The sequence below is a fragment of the Oratosquilla oratoria genome, chromosome 9, assembly GCF_046742065.1.
Source record: "Oratosquilla oratoria isolate Oo_2021 chromosome 9, ASM4674206v1, whole genome shotgun sequence".
Lineage (NCBI taxonomy): Eukaryota > Metazoa > Arthropoda > Malacostraca > Stomatopoda > Squillidae > Oratosquilla > Oratosquilla oratoria.
Genome location: NC_134785.1, coordinates 36,273,052 through 36,285,918, shown reverse-complemented (window position 1 = coordinate 36,285,918; position 12,867 = coordinate 36,273,052).

The window sequence follows — 12,867 nt, the reverse complement described above, 5'->3', positions numbered from 1 at the left end:
CGTGCTAGTACGTGAAAGTTCTTCCACATGAGAGAAGAAGACTCCGATGGAGAAAAGCTAGAAGCAAATAGTTAAATAGTCAGTAGTGTAGTAAAATTTTCGCCTTGGATTGAACCTTCAAACATTTCGTTGCGTGGGTAGCTTGCCTCGGCTGAATATAACCGCCTGGTGACAGTGACAGTATTACTTGAAGTCCAACATTTTATGTTGTTTGCAAGGCTGAGTAAAATTGCTTGACGACAGCTGGAACAAACGGACACGGCATCAACAGTAATGAATAGAACAACCTCATTCAGAGAACAAGGGCCTTTCCTCGGCTAAATAAAATCGGCTGACGGCAGACGTAATGAAAATATAAATCAAGTAAGGCTAAAAAATATTAATAAATTTAGTGTTTGCCCCGAGCAGTAGGCTGAGGACAGTCATGACTTTTCATTGACAAGGAGCTAGGCTAAGATAGAAGGGAACAAATTAAGTTTCGATTGGGGTGGAATGGATGAAAGATGAGTGCATGTCTTGACAAGGTTACTCATCGTTTAAGGAAGACTTTTTTTTATTTACGTATATATGTCTCTCATCATCATCAATTTGGGGTTATACGCCAGAGAGCGGTGGTTCATTCACTCGACGGCGCCAGCCCCAAGGCCTCAACGGCTTTACTTCAGCTGAATGAAATCGACAAGTGGTTGGCATAATAAGCACGCAAGTCGATTAAAGAATTAGAAAGGATAATCTCTTCAGTACAATGATGTATCTTGCCGTTAAATGTTCGAGCGACTGGAACAAAGTAAAGAGCTCTCTGTCGAGAGCATACAGGTGCGCAAACTGTCACTTATATAACTGAAGGTGCAATTAGAACAGGATGTAAATTAATTACATCAATTATAATGTCAAACACATCTAAAGAATTACATATTGTTGTATGATAACATCTATTCATAACAAGCCTTCGGCGTATAAAATTGTAATCACTAAAAAATACTTTCTATTTAATTTCGATATGTTTTGATAGTAGGCATGCAGGTTTGCTACAAACTTAAATGGTATGAAAGAATTTGATGTCATGAATTAAACCCATGACATACGCTTATTTTAATGTATATGGATCACTAACATAGAAATAGTAATAATGAGATGAGGATATCACAAATTCAATAGGTCAAAGTGTCTTCAAATCATATTGAACTTAATCATCACTTTATTCTTCTGAATGTCGAAACAATTTATGAACGATGACATGGCGAGCCAAACTTATTCAAAACACAGTTATGAAACTGCCCACGGCTTGCATTTCGGGTTTCCTGATATCTGCAAGGGCATCATATCAAATTTTATGAATTCCACAAAACAAAACTGCTTTTATCTTTAGTATTAATTTTGTGTTTCTGTAGACGGGCTATTCAATAAAAAAATATAGACGCTAGAATTATGGATATTGAATAACAATGATATCAGATTAACTGCGAGGCGGACTTATATCAAAGGCACCACATTTTTGTTTAGTTAAACAGATTTCTTGAGATGCAAAAATACTGCTGGTAGCAGTAGGTGATATCAGCTTTATTTAATACAGGGATGATGTGAATCGACCGCGAACCACAGTTTCTAATTCTTAAAAATAGATGTTCCAATTCAAAATACCGCCCTGGACGTTGAAATAGGTTAGCAGGTCGTTGTTGTTATTGTTTTATTGCTGTTGTTGATACTGTTGTTGTAAACACAGTTTCATAGAAATAGATATTCTAATAAAGAATACCACACTGATGACTTTGAAATTGGTTTACATATATATTTGCTGTTGTAATATTGTTGCTGTTATTTTTGTTGTTGGTAATTATGTTGTTATTGTAGTAATTGTTGTAGTAGCCGCAGTCCTATAGATATATATATATCTAAATAGAAAATTCCACATTGGAGACGCTGAAATTGGTTCGCGTGTATAAATACTGTTGTTGTTGTAGCTGTTGTTGTTATTGTTGAACCGACTGTAGCATTGATTAATTAGGCCAGACACAGGCCGCCTCACTGGCTCTTGCCAGAGTTCCTCCATGCCAAATATGTATTCATGTCAGTGTATTGCCAATGATGGGCCGCGCGGTAGCCCGGTGGATACCGTGGTGAACTCATGAGCAGGTGGTCGTGAGCTCGATTTCAAGGACCCACTGCGTACTTCTTGCGTTGCCTAGGTAGGAAGGTGACCCGAACATTGGAAAAAAAAATTCTTCCCTACCAGGGGTTTCTTACTTCCCACTTAGCGAGAGATGGTGAGTTTAGTAATGAAGGAATGTGTAATATCTTAAACAATTATTTTACCTCGGTATTCGTAAACGAAACACCTCAAGGTGATTTCCAAACTGAAACCTGTGAAAAGTCTAGGGTAAACTTACTACGGTAAATATAACAAAAGAAAAAATTAAAAGGTGTATAGACAAACTCAAAGTTAATAAAACACCAGGGCCTGACGGTTGGCATCCAAGAATCTTAAAGGAAATGAAAAATGAGATTGTTGTTCCATTAGAAATTATTTTCAAGAAATCCATCATATCCGGAGATGTCCCAAGAGAATGGAAGCTAGCTAACGTTACTCCCATATTCAAAAAAGGTGACAAAAAGAAACCAAATAACTATAGGCCTATAAGTTTGACTTCAATCGTAGGAAAAATAATGGAAACTATCATCAGAGATGCTATCGAGCATCATTTAGAAAGTAACCGTTTGATAAATGATAGCCAGCATGGTTTCAGACGGAAACGTTCTTGCGTGACTAACTTACTCGAATTCTACAACACAGTTATCTCGAATTATGACAAAAGAAACAATATAGATTTAGTATATCTAGACTTTGCAAAAGCTTTTGATACCGTCCCACACGAAAGACTACTTACTAAATTAGCTTTGCATGGAATAAGTGGTAGCCTATTAGGTTGGACTAGTAATTGGTTGAATGGTCGAAAACAGAGAGTTGTTTTAAATGGAAAAACTTCTGGATGGATTTTTTTTGCAAGTAGAGTTCCTCAGGGTTCCGTTCTTGGACCACTTCTATTCATAGTATATATAAATGATATAGACCAAGGACTAATATCTACTGTTTCCAAATATGCTGATGATATAAAACTGTGCGGAGTGGCAAATGATCACTCAAACCAATTAGATATTCAAGAAGATTTAGATCAATTACAGCAATGGTCTGAAAAGTGGCTAATGAAATTTAACACAAGTAAATGCAAGGTAATGCACATAGGTAAAAATAACAGTAAGTACGATTACAAGTTATTTGGAAATTTGTTAACAAAAGTGGATAGTGAAAAAGATCTCGGCGTAATTATCAGTAACGACCTCAAATCATCCAAGCAGTGTATTTCAGCCTCTGAGAAAGCAAATAAGATTTTGGGACTGATTGCGCGATCTTTTGATTTCAAAAGTCCATCACTCATTAACAAGCTATATAAATCGTTAGTTCGTCCACATTTGGAATATGCTGTTTCCGTATGGTCACCGAATCTCATTAAAGACATTGACAGACTGGAAAAAGTACAACGGCGAGCCACAAAACTGATTCCAAATATCAAAAAATAAATCATACGAAAATCGACTAAAATATATGAATCTGTTTTCCCTAAAAAAGCGTAGACTCAGAGGTGACTTGATACAGGTCTTTAAAATTCTAAAGGGAATTGACAACATCAAAAGTGACAAAATTTTTACATTGAATGAGAATCAGACAAGAAACAATGGTCTCAAACTATCCGGAAATAGATTCAATTTGGAAGTAGGTAGAAACAACTTTGCCAACCGTGTAGTTAATGAATGGAATAAACTTCCTGCACAGGTAGTGCAATGTAGTTCAGTTCGAAGCTTTAAGAATCATTTAGATAAATACCTAAGTAAGATGCTGTAATGATTATAATTAATCTTATATTATTTGTTTTTGTTTTGTTATCATTTGTCTTTCTGATTTTCATTTATTATTAGTTATATGTCAATTTATTATTATTTACTATTTACCTGTTTGTTTATTATTTAACTATACCTATGCATTTATTTATGTATTTTATTTGTTATTTACATTATCATAGTTTTTATTTATTATTTTATTATTAATATGATTTTTTTTCGCATCCGACCTAGATATGGATCAAAAGGTCTCCTGTCGGCATGCTCCGCCTTTGTAATCCTTTGTAATCCTTTGTAAGTTTGTACTGCCAATGCTAGACTGTCTATGAGAATAGATAAATGTATGTGCGACAGTCTAACAGTAGTGTCATTTTTTTGTTTTGTTGCAAGTAAGACTGTCTACAGTAGTGTATTCTACCTGTTCTGTCAAGAACAACTGTTTTCAGTGAATACCGCTTAATTTAATCCAGAAATCACCTATAAGTATTTCCGTATATATCCTACAAGTTGTTATAAAAATGTATGTAAGACTTTTGAAAAATACTTTAACGCAAAAAACCTTTGTGCGATAGTTGTTGGCAGCGACTGCACTCTAATCGGTAGAGATGTTGTCCTATTTTTTTGTGTCCTTTGATTAATATATATATATATATATATATATATATATATATATATATATATATATATATATATATATATATATATTGCAGAAAAGATTAGACGATTGAGTGGAAAAGGTGGTAGAGAAACGCAGGTTGGAGTAGGAATATTCCTGACGTCTCGTCTACAAGTTTTCTTCAGAGTGGACTATGGACTATGGGCTACCTAGGACAGACCACCCGCTCGTGCGGGATCGGTAGTTGTTGGAGGGGAAGAGATGTCTGTATGAAAATGAAAAGATAGTTGTGTATAAAAGAGGGCTATTGCCACCGACAACGTTCGTTAACAGTATATATACTCTCATTGTGGATCATCTCGCTGGGCGTCATAGAACGGAGCATGCTGATTGGGCCGTTCCTCCTTCTAGGACCATTGAAAAGGCATTCTTGCAGGGGGTGGGGGCCTTCGAGGATTTTTCTATTTGTTCTCTCTACTAGTCCGTTTCCTTGTGGATGGTACGCTGTGGCGTATAGCCTGTTAATGTGGCATAATTTGGTTATGTTTTGGAGGACTTCGTTCCTGAACTCAGATCCGTTATCCGAAAGGATTTGACGAGGAATTATATACTTACAGAACACGGGGTCGACTAAGGCTTGGGCTACTGTTTCCGCCGATTTGTCTTATAGGGGGACTAGTATCGTATACTTTGAGAAGTAATCTACTGCGGTAAAGATGTATTGGGAACCTTGGCGGCTTGGAGGTGGTTTTAAAAGATCAATGGCCATATTATCCCATGGCTCTGATGGAATGGGTACTTCCCCAATTTGGAGTGGTTTCGGGTCTGGTCCACGAAGATGGTTACATGTGATGCAGTCTTCGATGTGACGGTTGATGTCGGTGGCCATCTTGGGGCAGTAATACGCCTGTCTAGTGTTTGCAAGGCATTTTTCTTTGCCTGGGTGGACTGCAATGGGGCTATTGTGTACCATTAGGAGGATTCTTGGAATCAGTGAGTTTGGGATTATTGGTTGGGTTGGGGTAATGGTGCCTCTTTTAAGAATTCCATCCCTTAGATGTAATTCTCGGAGGGGTACAGGGGGAGGTATTTGTAGGGTGGCTCCCATTTCTAGGTGGAGGATTACCTATGACCAATTTGGGTCTTTTCTCTGTTCTTCTTAGAGTTCCTGGGAGGATGGGGGGGGATACAATTGGTGGTTGAGACTGTTGCAATTAGGGGGTTTCGGTGAAGTGCGTCTGCTACGACGTTTGCCTTTCCTCTTATGTGGGTAATTTTGGGGTTGCGAGAGGTAAATGCAAGGGTAGTGGGTCAGGGATTGGAGATGGTTAAAGAAAATGGAGAAAAGTGGGAGGTGAGCCAGCTGTTGTTTGCGGACGACACTGCGCTTGTGGCAGGATCGGAGGAGGGATTGAGGAAGTTGGTGACAAAGTTAGAGAGAGTATGTGATAGAAGAAAGCTAAAGATAAATGTGGGTAAAAGTGCAGTAGACTGGAAGTGAACATTAAGGGAGAGCGACTGGAGGAAGTGGATAGTTTTAGATACTTGGGTGCAAATGTGGCAGGAAAAGGTGGAGTGAAGGTGGAGGTAGAATGTAGATTGAGAGAAGCGAGTAAATGCCTTGGTGGATTAAAGAGTGTAATGGGGAATAGACTTTTGGGAATGGATGCTAAGAGGAGACTATATTAAGGAGTGATTGTGCCAACAGCACTGTATGGGGCAGAAACATGGAACATAAGAGAGGAAGAGAGAAGGAGTTTGAATGTGTTTGAGATGAGGTGTCTGAGAAGTATGATGGGGGTTACTAGGCTAGATAGAGTGAGAAATGATGAGGTGAGGAGGAGAACGGGGGGGGGGAAAGGGAGTTGGGAGATAGGATTAATGAAAGAGTATTAGGATGGGTTGGACACATGGAAAGAATGAGTGAAGAAAGACGAGTAAAAGAGGTATGGAAGGCAGATGTGGAGGGAGTGAACACGAGGGGACGTCCTAGGATGAGGTGGATGGATGGGGTGAAGGGGGCTTTGGGGAAGAGGGGAATGTCTGTTGAGGAAGGACGGGAGAGGACAGAAGACAGGGGTGAATGGAGAATGGTTTTATATGGATGATGTTGTGATGCATGAGGTGTAATGGGCGGGGGGGGGGATGGGGGGTGAGGTAGTATGTGTAAGCAAAATTGACGCAGCCCGAAGGGATTTCTCCCCGTCTTCTCCTTTTATGCATGGGGGGACGGAGAAGGGGGTCGCCGATTAAATGAAGCGGCCTTGCTGTGGATGTGTTGTGTCTTGCGACACTAATTCTGACCCAGGGCAGAGGACAAGGTGCAGGGATGACCCATCATCCACGAGGTGCTAAGATAAGAGGGAGGGTGGAGGGGTGTGGAGTGTATTCAGGGATGGAATGGGTGGGAATGATTTTATGCCTTTTCGTTTTTGGGTACCTCCCTTGTAAGGGGGAAAAAGCCTTGGTTTATGTATGAATGTATGTAATTTTGGGTTGAATTCTAAAATGGTTATATGCCATCTTGCTATCTTACCTTGTAAGGTTTTTCCTTTGAAAAATTCTGTTAAAGATTAGTGGTCTGTCACGAATGATTTTGTGACCCAGAATGAGTTCTCGGAAATGTTTTAGAGCCCAGACTACTACTAGAGCTTCCAAGTGGGTGGTGGAGTAGTTACGCTCTGCAGGGTTCAGTACGTGGCCTGTGTACGCTATCGCTCTATGTTTCCCGTTTGAGTCTATTTGTTGTAGAACTGCACCTATCCCTATGGTGGATGCATCCGTAAACAGAAAGAATTCCTTCGTAAAGTTTGGGAAGGCGAGTATGGGTGCCCTGTATAGTGCTGTCTTTATTTTCTGAAAGCATTCTTGTTCTTCAAAGTCCAATTTGAAAGGGACGTTCTTACGTGTAAATTTGGTAAGTGGGGTAGCTAGGTCAGCAAAATTTCTGAGAAAATGTTATAATGGGCAGTCATGCCAACGAAAGAATAGAGATGATTCTCATTCTTTGGGGTGGGGAAGTCAGCAATGGCTCTGATTTTGTCTGGATTTGTGTGGATTCTATCTTTATTTACTGTATGGCCAAGAAAGGTGATTTCCTTTTTTAGGAATGAGCACTTGTTAAGTTGGATTTTGAGGCCAGCTTCTTTGATGGTTCGTAAGACGTACCCTAAGGTGTCAAGGTTTCTACAGTATGGGAAAAGATTATGAAGTCATCTAGATAGACGAAAAGGGATTTGCTTAGTTTGTCTTTGAAAAGGCTATTCATAAGTTTTTGTAATATACTAGGGGCATTTTTCAGTCCGAAGGGCATTCGATTAAATTCAAAATGATCATTGTCCGCACTGAAGGCTGTGACTTCTTTTGTCTCTTCTTCTAGTTCAATCTGCTAGAAGGCGGATTTGAGTTATAGGGTCGAGAAAACCTTGTTTTCTTGGTCCATTGATTAGAGGACATCTGTCATGACAGCCATAGGCATACGGTCTGGGGTGGTGTTAGTGTTACGGAAAATCATGACTGGTCTAAAGGATCCATCCTTTTTAGGAACTAGGAAAAGTGGCGAGTTCCAAGGGGATTGAGAGTGTCTAATGACACATTGTTCCAGCATCTTGTCTATGTTTTGTATTACCAGTTCTTTTTTGCTTTGAGGAATTCTGTCGGCCGGTATGCAGATGGGAGGGGTGTGGGGTGGTATGTGTATATGGTGTTTAACCAAAGAAGTCTTCCCTAATGGTTCATCGTTTAAGGCGATTGCCTCACGATGGGATTGAAGGATGTTCCTAAAATTGGTTCTGGCTTGCTGGAAATCTATGATTGGGGTATCTTTGGGGGGAATTGGAGTGGGGTTTGGTTTGGTGGTGATGGTGTTGATTGGAGTGGTGTGTGTTTCTTGAAGGGGTTTATATATAACTTGTCTGTTCTTAATTGTGTGGTTGTTTAGCTTAACTGGAGTATGTGAGATGTTCTTTATTAAGATTATTGCCTCTTTGTTCTCTCTAACTGTATCCCAAACAGCAGGCATATGGAGATTTTTTTTCTACAGGTATCAGGAGACATAATTATATCTTGGCCTAGAGGTGCACCAGATATGATTGCTGAGATAATCATACTTCCCCCTGGGGAGGATTGTAATTTTGCCTTTGGTGAGAATTTGTGTGTTGAGAAAGGAGGGAGAGGATGGTGTAGTGTTGTATGACTTGGCATGCGGGAGTGGGTGGGTAAAGGCGTCGTAATGTTGGTGGTATTGCCTGATGTCGAGTCAGGGATTTGCGGAGGCATCGTGTGTTCTGGTGAGGTCAGCAGATGCTGAGGCGAGCAATCTTGGTTGCAGGCAGGGTGTTGTGACACTTCGGTAGGGTGATGTGGGGGTAGTGGTGGATACTGAGGGTGTTCGCCTGAGCGCCTAGAAGCGTCGGGATGGGTGAGGGGGGTATTTCTATGTCACCTAACTTGAGCATAGCGGGGTTTGTATACATATAGTGATTTTGTGATTGGCTAAGAATTCCAATCCTAAAATGCCATCACATTCAAGGGTCCAGTTTTTGACTACGTAGAAGGTAGTGGGTGGGAATGGGTTATTAACAATGGTTATGGGGTGGGGTTATAGTTGAGGTGAAGTTTAGGTGCGTACCACTTATCATGGTTCCCATAAGGTGTGGTCTGTCGGTAGGGTAGGAGTCACCTAATTGTGCACATATGGATTGTGAAAGTATGTTTATCTTTGTGCCTGTATCTATTAGGAATGTGCAAGGGGTATTTCCTATTGTGCCCCATGTAACATAGGACTTCTGTTTTATCTATGGGTGATGTTATGCCTTTTTTGGGGGGGAGGCTTGTATGGATTCCCCCAACCGTCTGTTTTGATTCCTGTTGAAGGTTGTGGGACGTTCCTATTGGGTCTTGTTGGGTTGTGGTCGTAATGTTGTGTTTTGGGCTCGGCACTCGTTGCCGGATTGGGAGTATGTGTTATGGACCGAGCATGGTTTGTTCTGGTTGTGATGGGTAGGTTTGGGGATAGATTGGCGGTTCTGCCGGTGGTAGTCTCTATCTCAATGGCTATAGGAGTTATGTAAAGTACAGTAAGTATGACTTTGGTTGTTTGGTAATCTTTGAGGTCTTGTCTGATTATTACCCATACTAGCTAACTGGGTGTAGGGTCGTTGGGCTTTGCATTCAGCGTCTGAATGGGATGCTGTGTTATGAAGGGAACACATTGTAATTTGTCTGGGGCGTTGTCTGAAGTCCCAGGTGTTGTGGGAATTTGATTTGTGGATATCACACCAAGTGATGCTGAGGTTGTTATAGGTACTCTTGGGTTGTGGGGGTTAGGGGGGCTTGGAGTGTTGTTTATAGAGGATATTGTGTTTATTCTGGCTGGTTGAGCATTGCTGAATCTATCAATTCCACATTTGTCTGTTATGTCAAGGATGTATTTGGATGGGGACGTGTCATTTATGTCAATGTCAACTCGCTTGGCCTCTTTCACACTTGATAGGAAGGGTCATGAAAAACATGGCAAGTTCAAAGAAATTTGCTACATCTTCTCCTTTGACATAGTTCACACCTTGATTGTTCTGTGATACCCATCGGGAGGAACTATTGAGTGAAGCTCTGATTGTTTTGGAGACTTCGGCTACCTGTGCCACGATAGAGTGGAAGGAGGAGGAGGGGGGTTGCGTATGAGCTCCAGGAATTTGAATAGAAAATGAAATTATTCTGAGGTCTGTCGCTGAAAAGTTTCTTAAGTTCTGAACAGTATTGTGTGTATGTGATGTTAGATTCTTTTTTCTATTGTATGAAACGAGAAAGATCTTTGTAGTTATCCTTTGGTTGAATGTAGTTATTGATGATAGTTATTTTGTGTTTGTCCTGGGTTATATTATTGTAGCAAAGTAGACTTCTCATGCTGCGATGTAGTCAGTGATGGTGATGCCACTTGTTTTTTGAAAAAAAGCGGGGATATCAGAATTTGTGGTTGAGAGGGTATAGTGGTTATGGATTTGGGTAGGAGGGTTTGGAGGGGGGGGTGCTTGGTCTTGGAGGATGAGTGGGTGTCTGTGGGGGCACTGGGTTGGTTCGTGGTCTAGGTTGTGGTTGGGTTTATATGGCTTTTGTTTGCGGCTGGAGTGGTATTGTTAGTTTGGGGGGTGTCACATCGTCCTGTGTTCCAGTTGTGTTACTTATAAAGTTCTGATCTATTGATTTGACTAGGCTCCTAGCCGCAGAACGTGATCGAGTACTTTGTGAAATTGTAAAAGAAAATGATAAATGTAAGTCACCGATGAAAGAAAAACATATATATATACAATTATATATGCACAAAGATAAAAAAAGGATATGTTACTTGTTCATCGTTCCGAAGGCGGTTCCTATAGAGCAAGGGGTAGATTGTTGGTTTGTGCTGTTGATGATGTTCAACTTGCACTGCAGACCATGTGAATTTGATAGGTAGTCTTGGGATGATGTGGAAAGCTAGTTGGGTAGTTAATCACGTAGGGGGGTGCCGAGGGTGTAGTAGTAGGGTGATCTGTCAGTTAGGTGGGTGATCTTTCGGCCAGTTTGGTTGATTCGGCACCACCGTGAGTTTCTTTTCTGGGAGGAATGGTGGAGGATTTGGTTACACGTTGTCTTTGTGGCCCAAGGAGGAAATAAAATCGTAGAGAGTCGATTATATGTTGGGGTTTAAAATGTTCGTTGTAGCGGGGTTGATTGTAACAGCTCGCTAATTTTGCTGAATTGCTGGGTTGCAGCAACTGATACACTTGGGTTATGTCCACACAATGTGTTCGAGCGAACTATAACTAAGTAACTGATTTCGGCACTCGTTTGTATGAGTACATAAGATCACTTGTTCCTGGAACACTCAAAACATTGATTGGTTTCGTGGTGTTCTGTGTGCTACTCGACGAGTAATATAGGTATACGTGGTCACTTTGTTCACTTTCGTTGGGCGCTGGGATTCCCTTTATGAGTGTCAATTATTTCGGGGGTGGGTGGCGCTGCCACCAGTGTGGAATCTTCCTTAGGTGGATATATCAAAGATCACAAGACCTCTAGAAAAAGTCAATTAGTCTAAATTACACCAGTAGAACTTCCCGGTCTGCTTTCCATCTAAACACTGAGAGCTCTTCTCTCTCCTGGTGGATTGCATCTGAAAAAGATGATATCAGCATTTTGGACAGTTTACATATTATGAATAGTTTACATTTTATTTTGGTGATACAAGTTTTGGATATTATTTTATTTTACAATAATTTTCATTATAACAACGTAGAGTTATTTCTTGTTATTTATTTATTATGGTTATTAATCTAAACTATATAATATATTGTGTATGAGTAAAAGGTGTTCTTAGGAATCTGGGGTATTTCACGGTTTGGTCACGTGAAAGAAGAGGTCAGTGGTGTGTGTGTATGTATGTTCGTATGTATGTTGCGATGTAGTTTTCCATTGTGTTGTAATCTGTGGGATTATGGTTACACTTACTGCCTCCATACCCCTCTCGATACTGACGTTGGTGAAGAAAGCTGTCACATCATAATTGGCTAGCCTTTTCTTCTTAAAATCAACTTTTTTGAGGCGTTCTATTAGATCCGAAGAGTTATGTAGGTGGCCTTTGCTTATAGAACCTAATGATGAAGACAGGGGTTTTGCAAGCTGTTTAGCATGCCGGTGTGGAGCATTACCTATCCCTGAGGTAACGGGGTATCATTGGGATGCCTGTTTTGTGATTTTTCGATAGTCCTCTCATCTTAGGTGGTCTCAGGGCCTCCTCCAGAAGTCCTAATTTCTCTTTTCCTCTCTTCGTCCTGGACAGAATTTCTCTTGTCTTCCTTTTGAACTTGGCGGCTTCTCATTGTGCGAAGCCGGTGGACATTTTTTTATACGCATTTTCATAGTTTAAAAGTTCGTGAATTCTCTCAACGTAGTTATTTTTGTTCATCACCACGATTCCTTCACCTTTATCCGCTTACGTCGTTTTGATGTCTGTTCGCCTATTTAGATTTTCTAAGGCTATCATGAATCTTCTTGGTAGCCCACATTCGTTGGTGTCTGCTAGGGCGTGGTAGTAAGAAAACACACCTTGCTTAAACCCTTTTCCTGCATCCTTTTAGTTCCACCTGTAGTTCTTGTTGATGAATTCGCCGTACTGGTTTCCGTGTAACACTGTATCAAACTTAAGGCCTAGAGAGAGTACTTGGGTTTCCGTGTCTGTAAGATGTGCGTCAGAGAAGTTTCTAATGAGGTTTGTACGTCCTATGCTGTTCCACAAGCTGTTCGAATGTGGTTTGCCATTTTTTTTTCAATGTTTCTTCTTGTACGCGACGAACACATTATACAAGAAGAAACATTTAAGC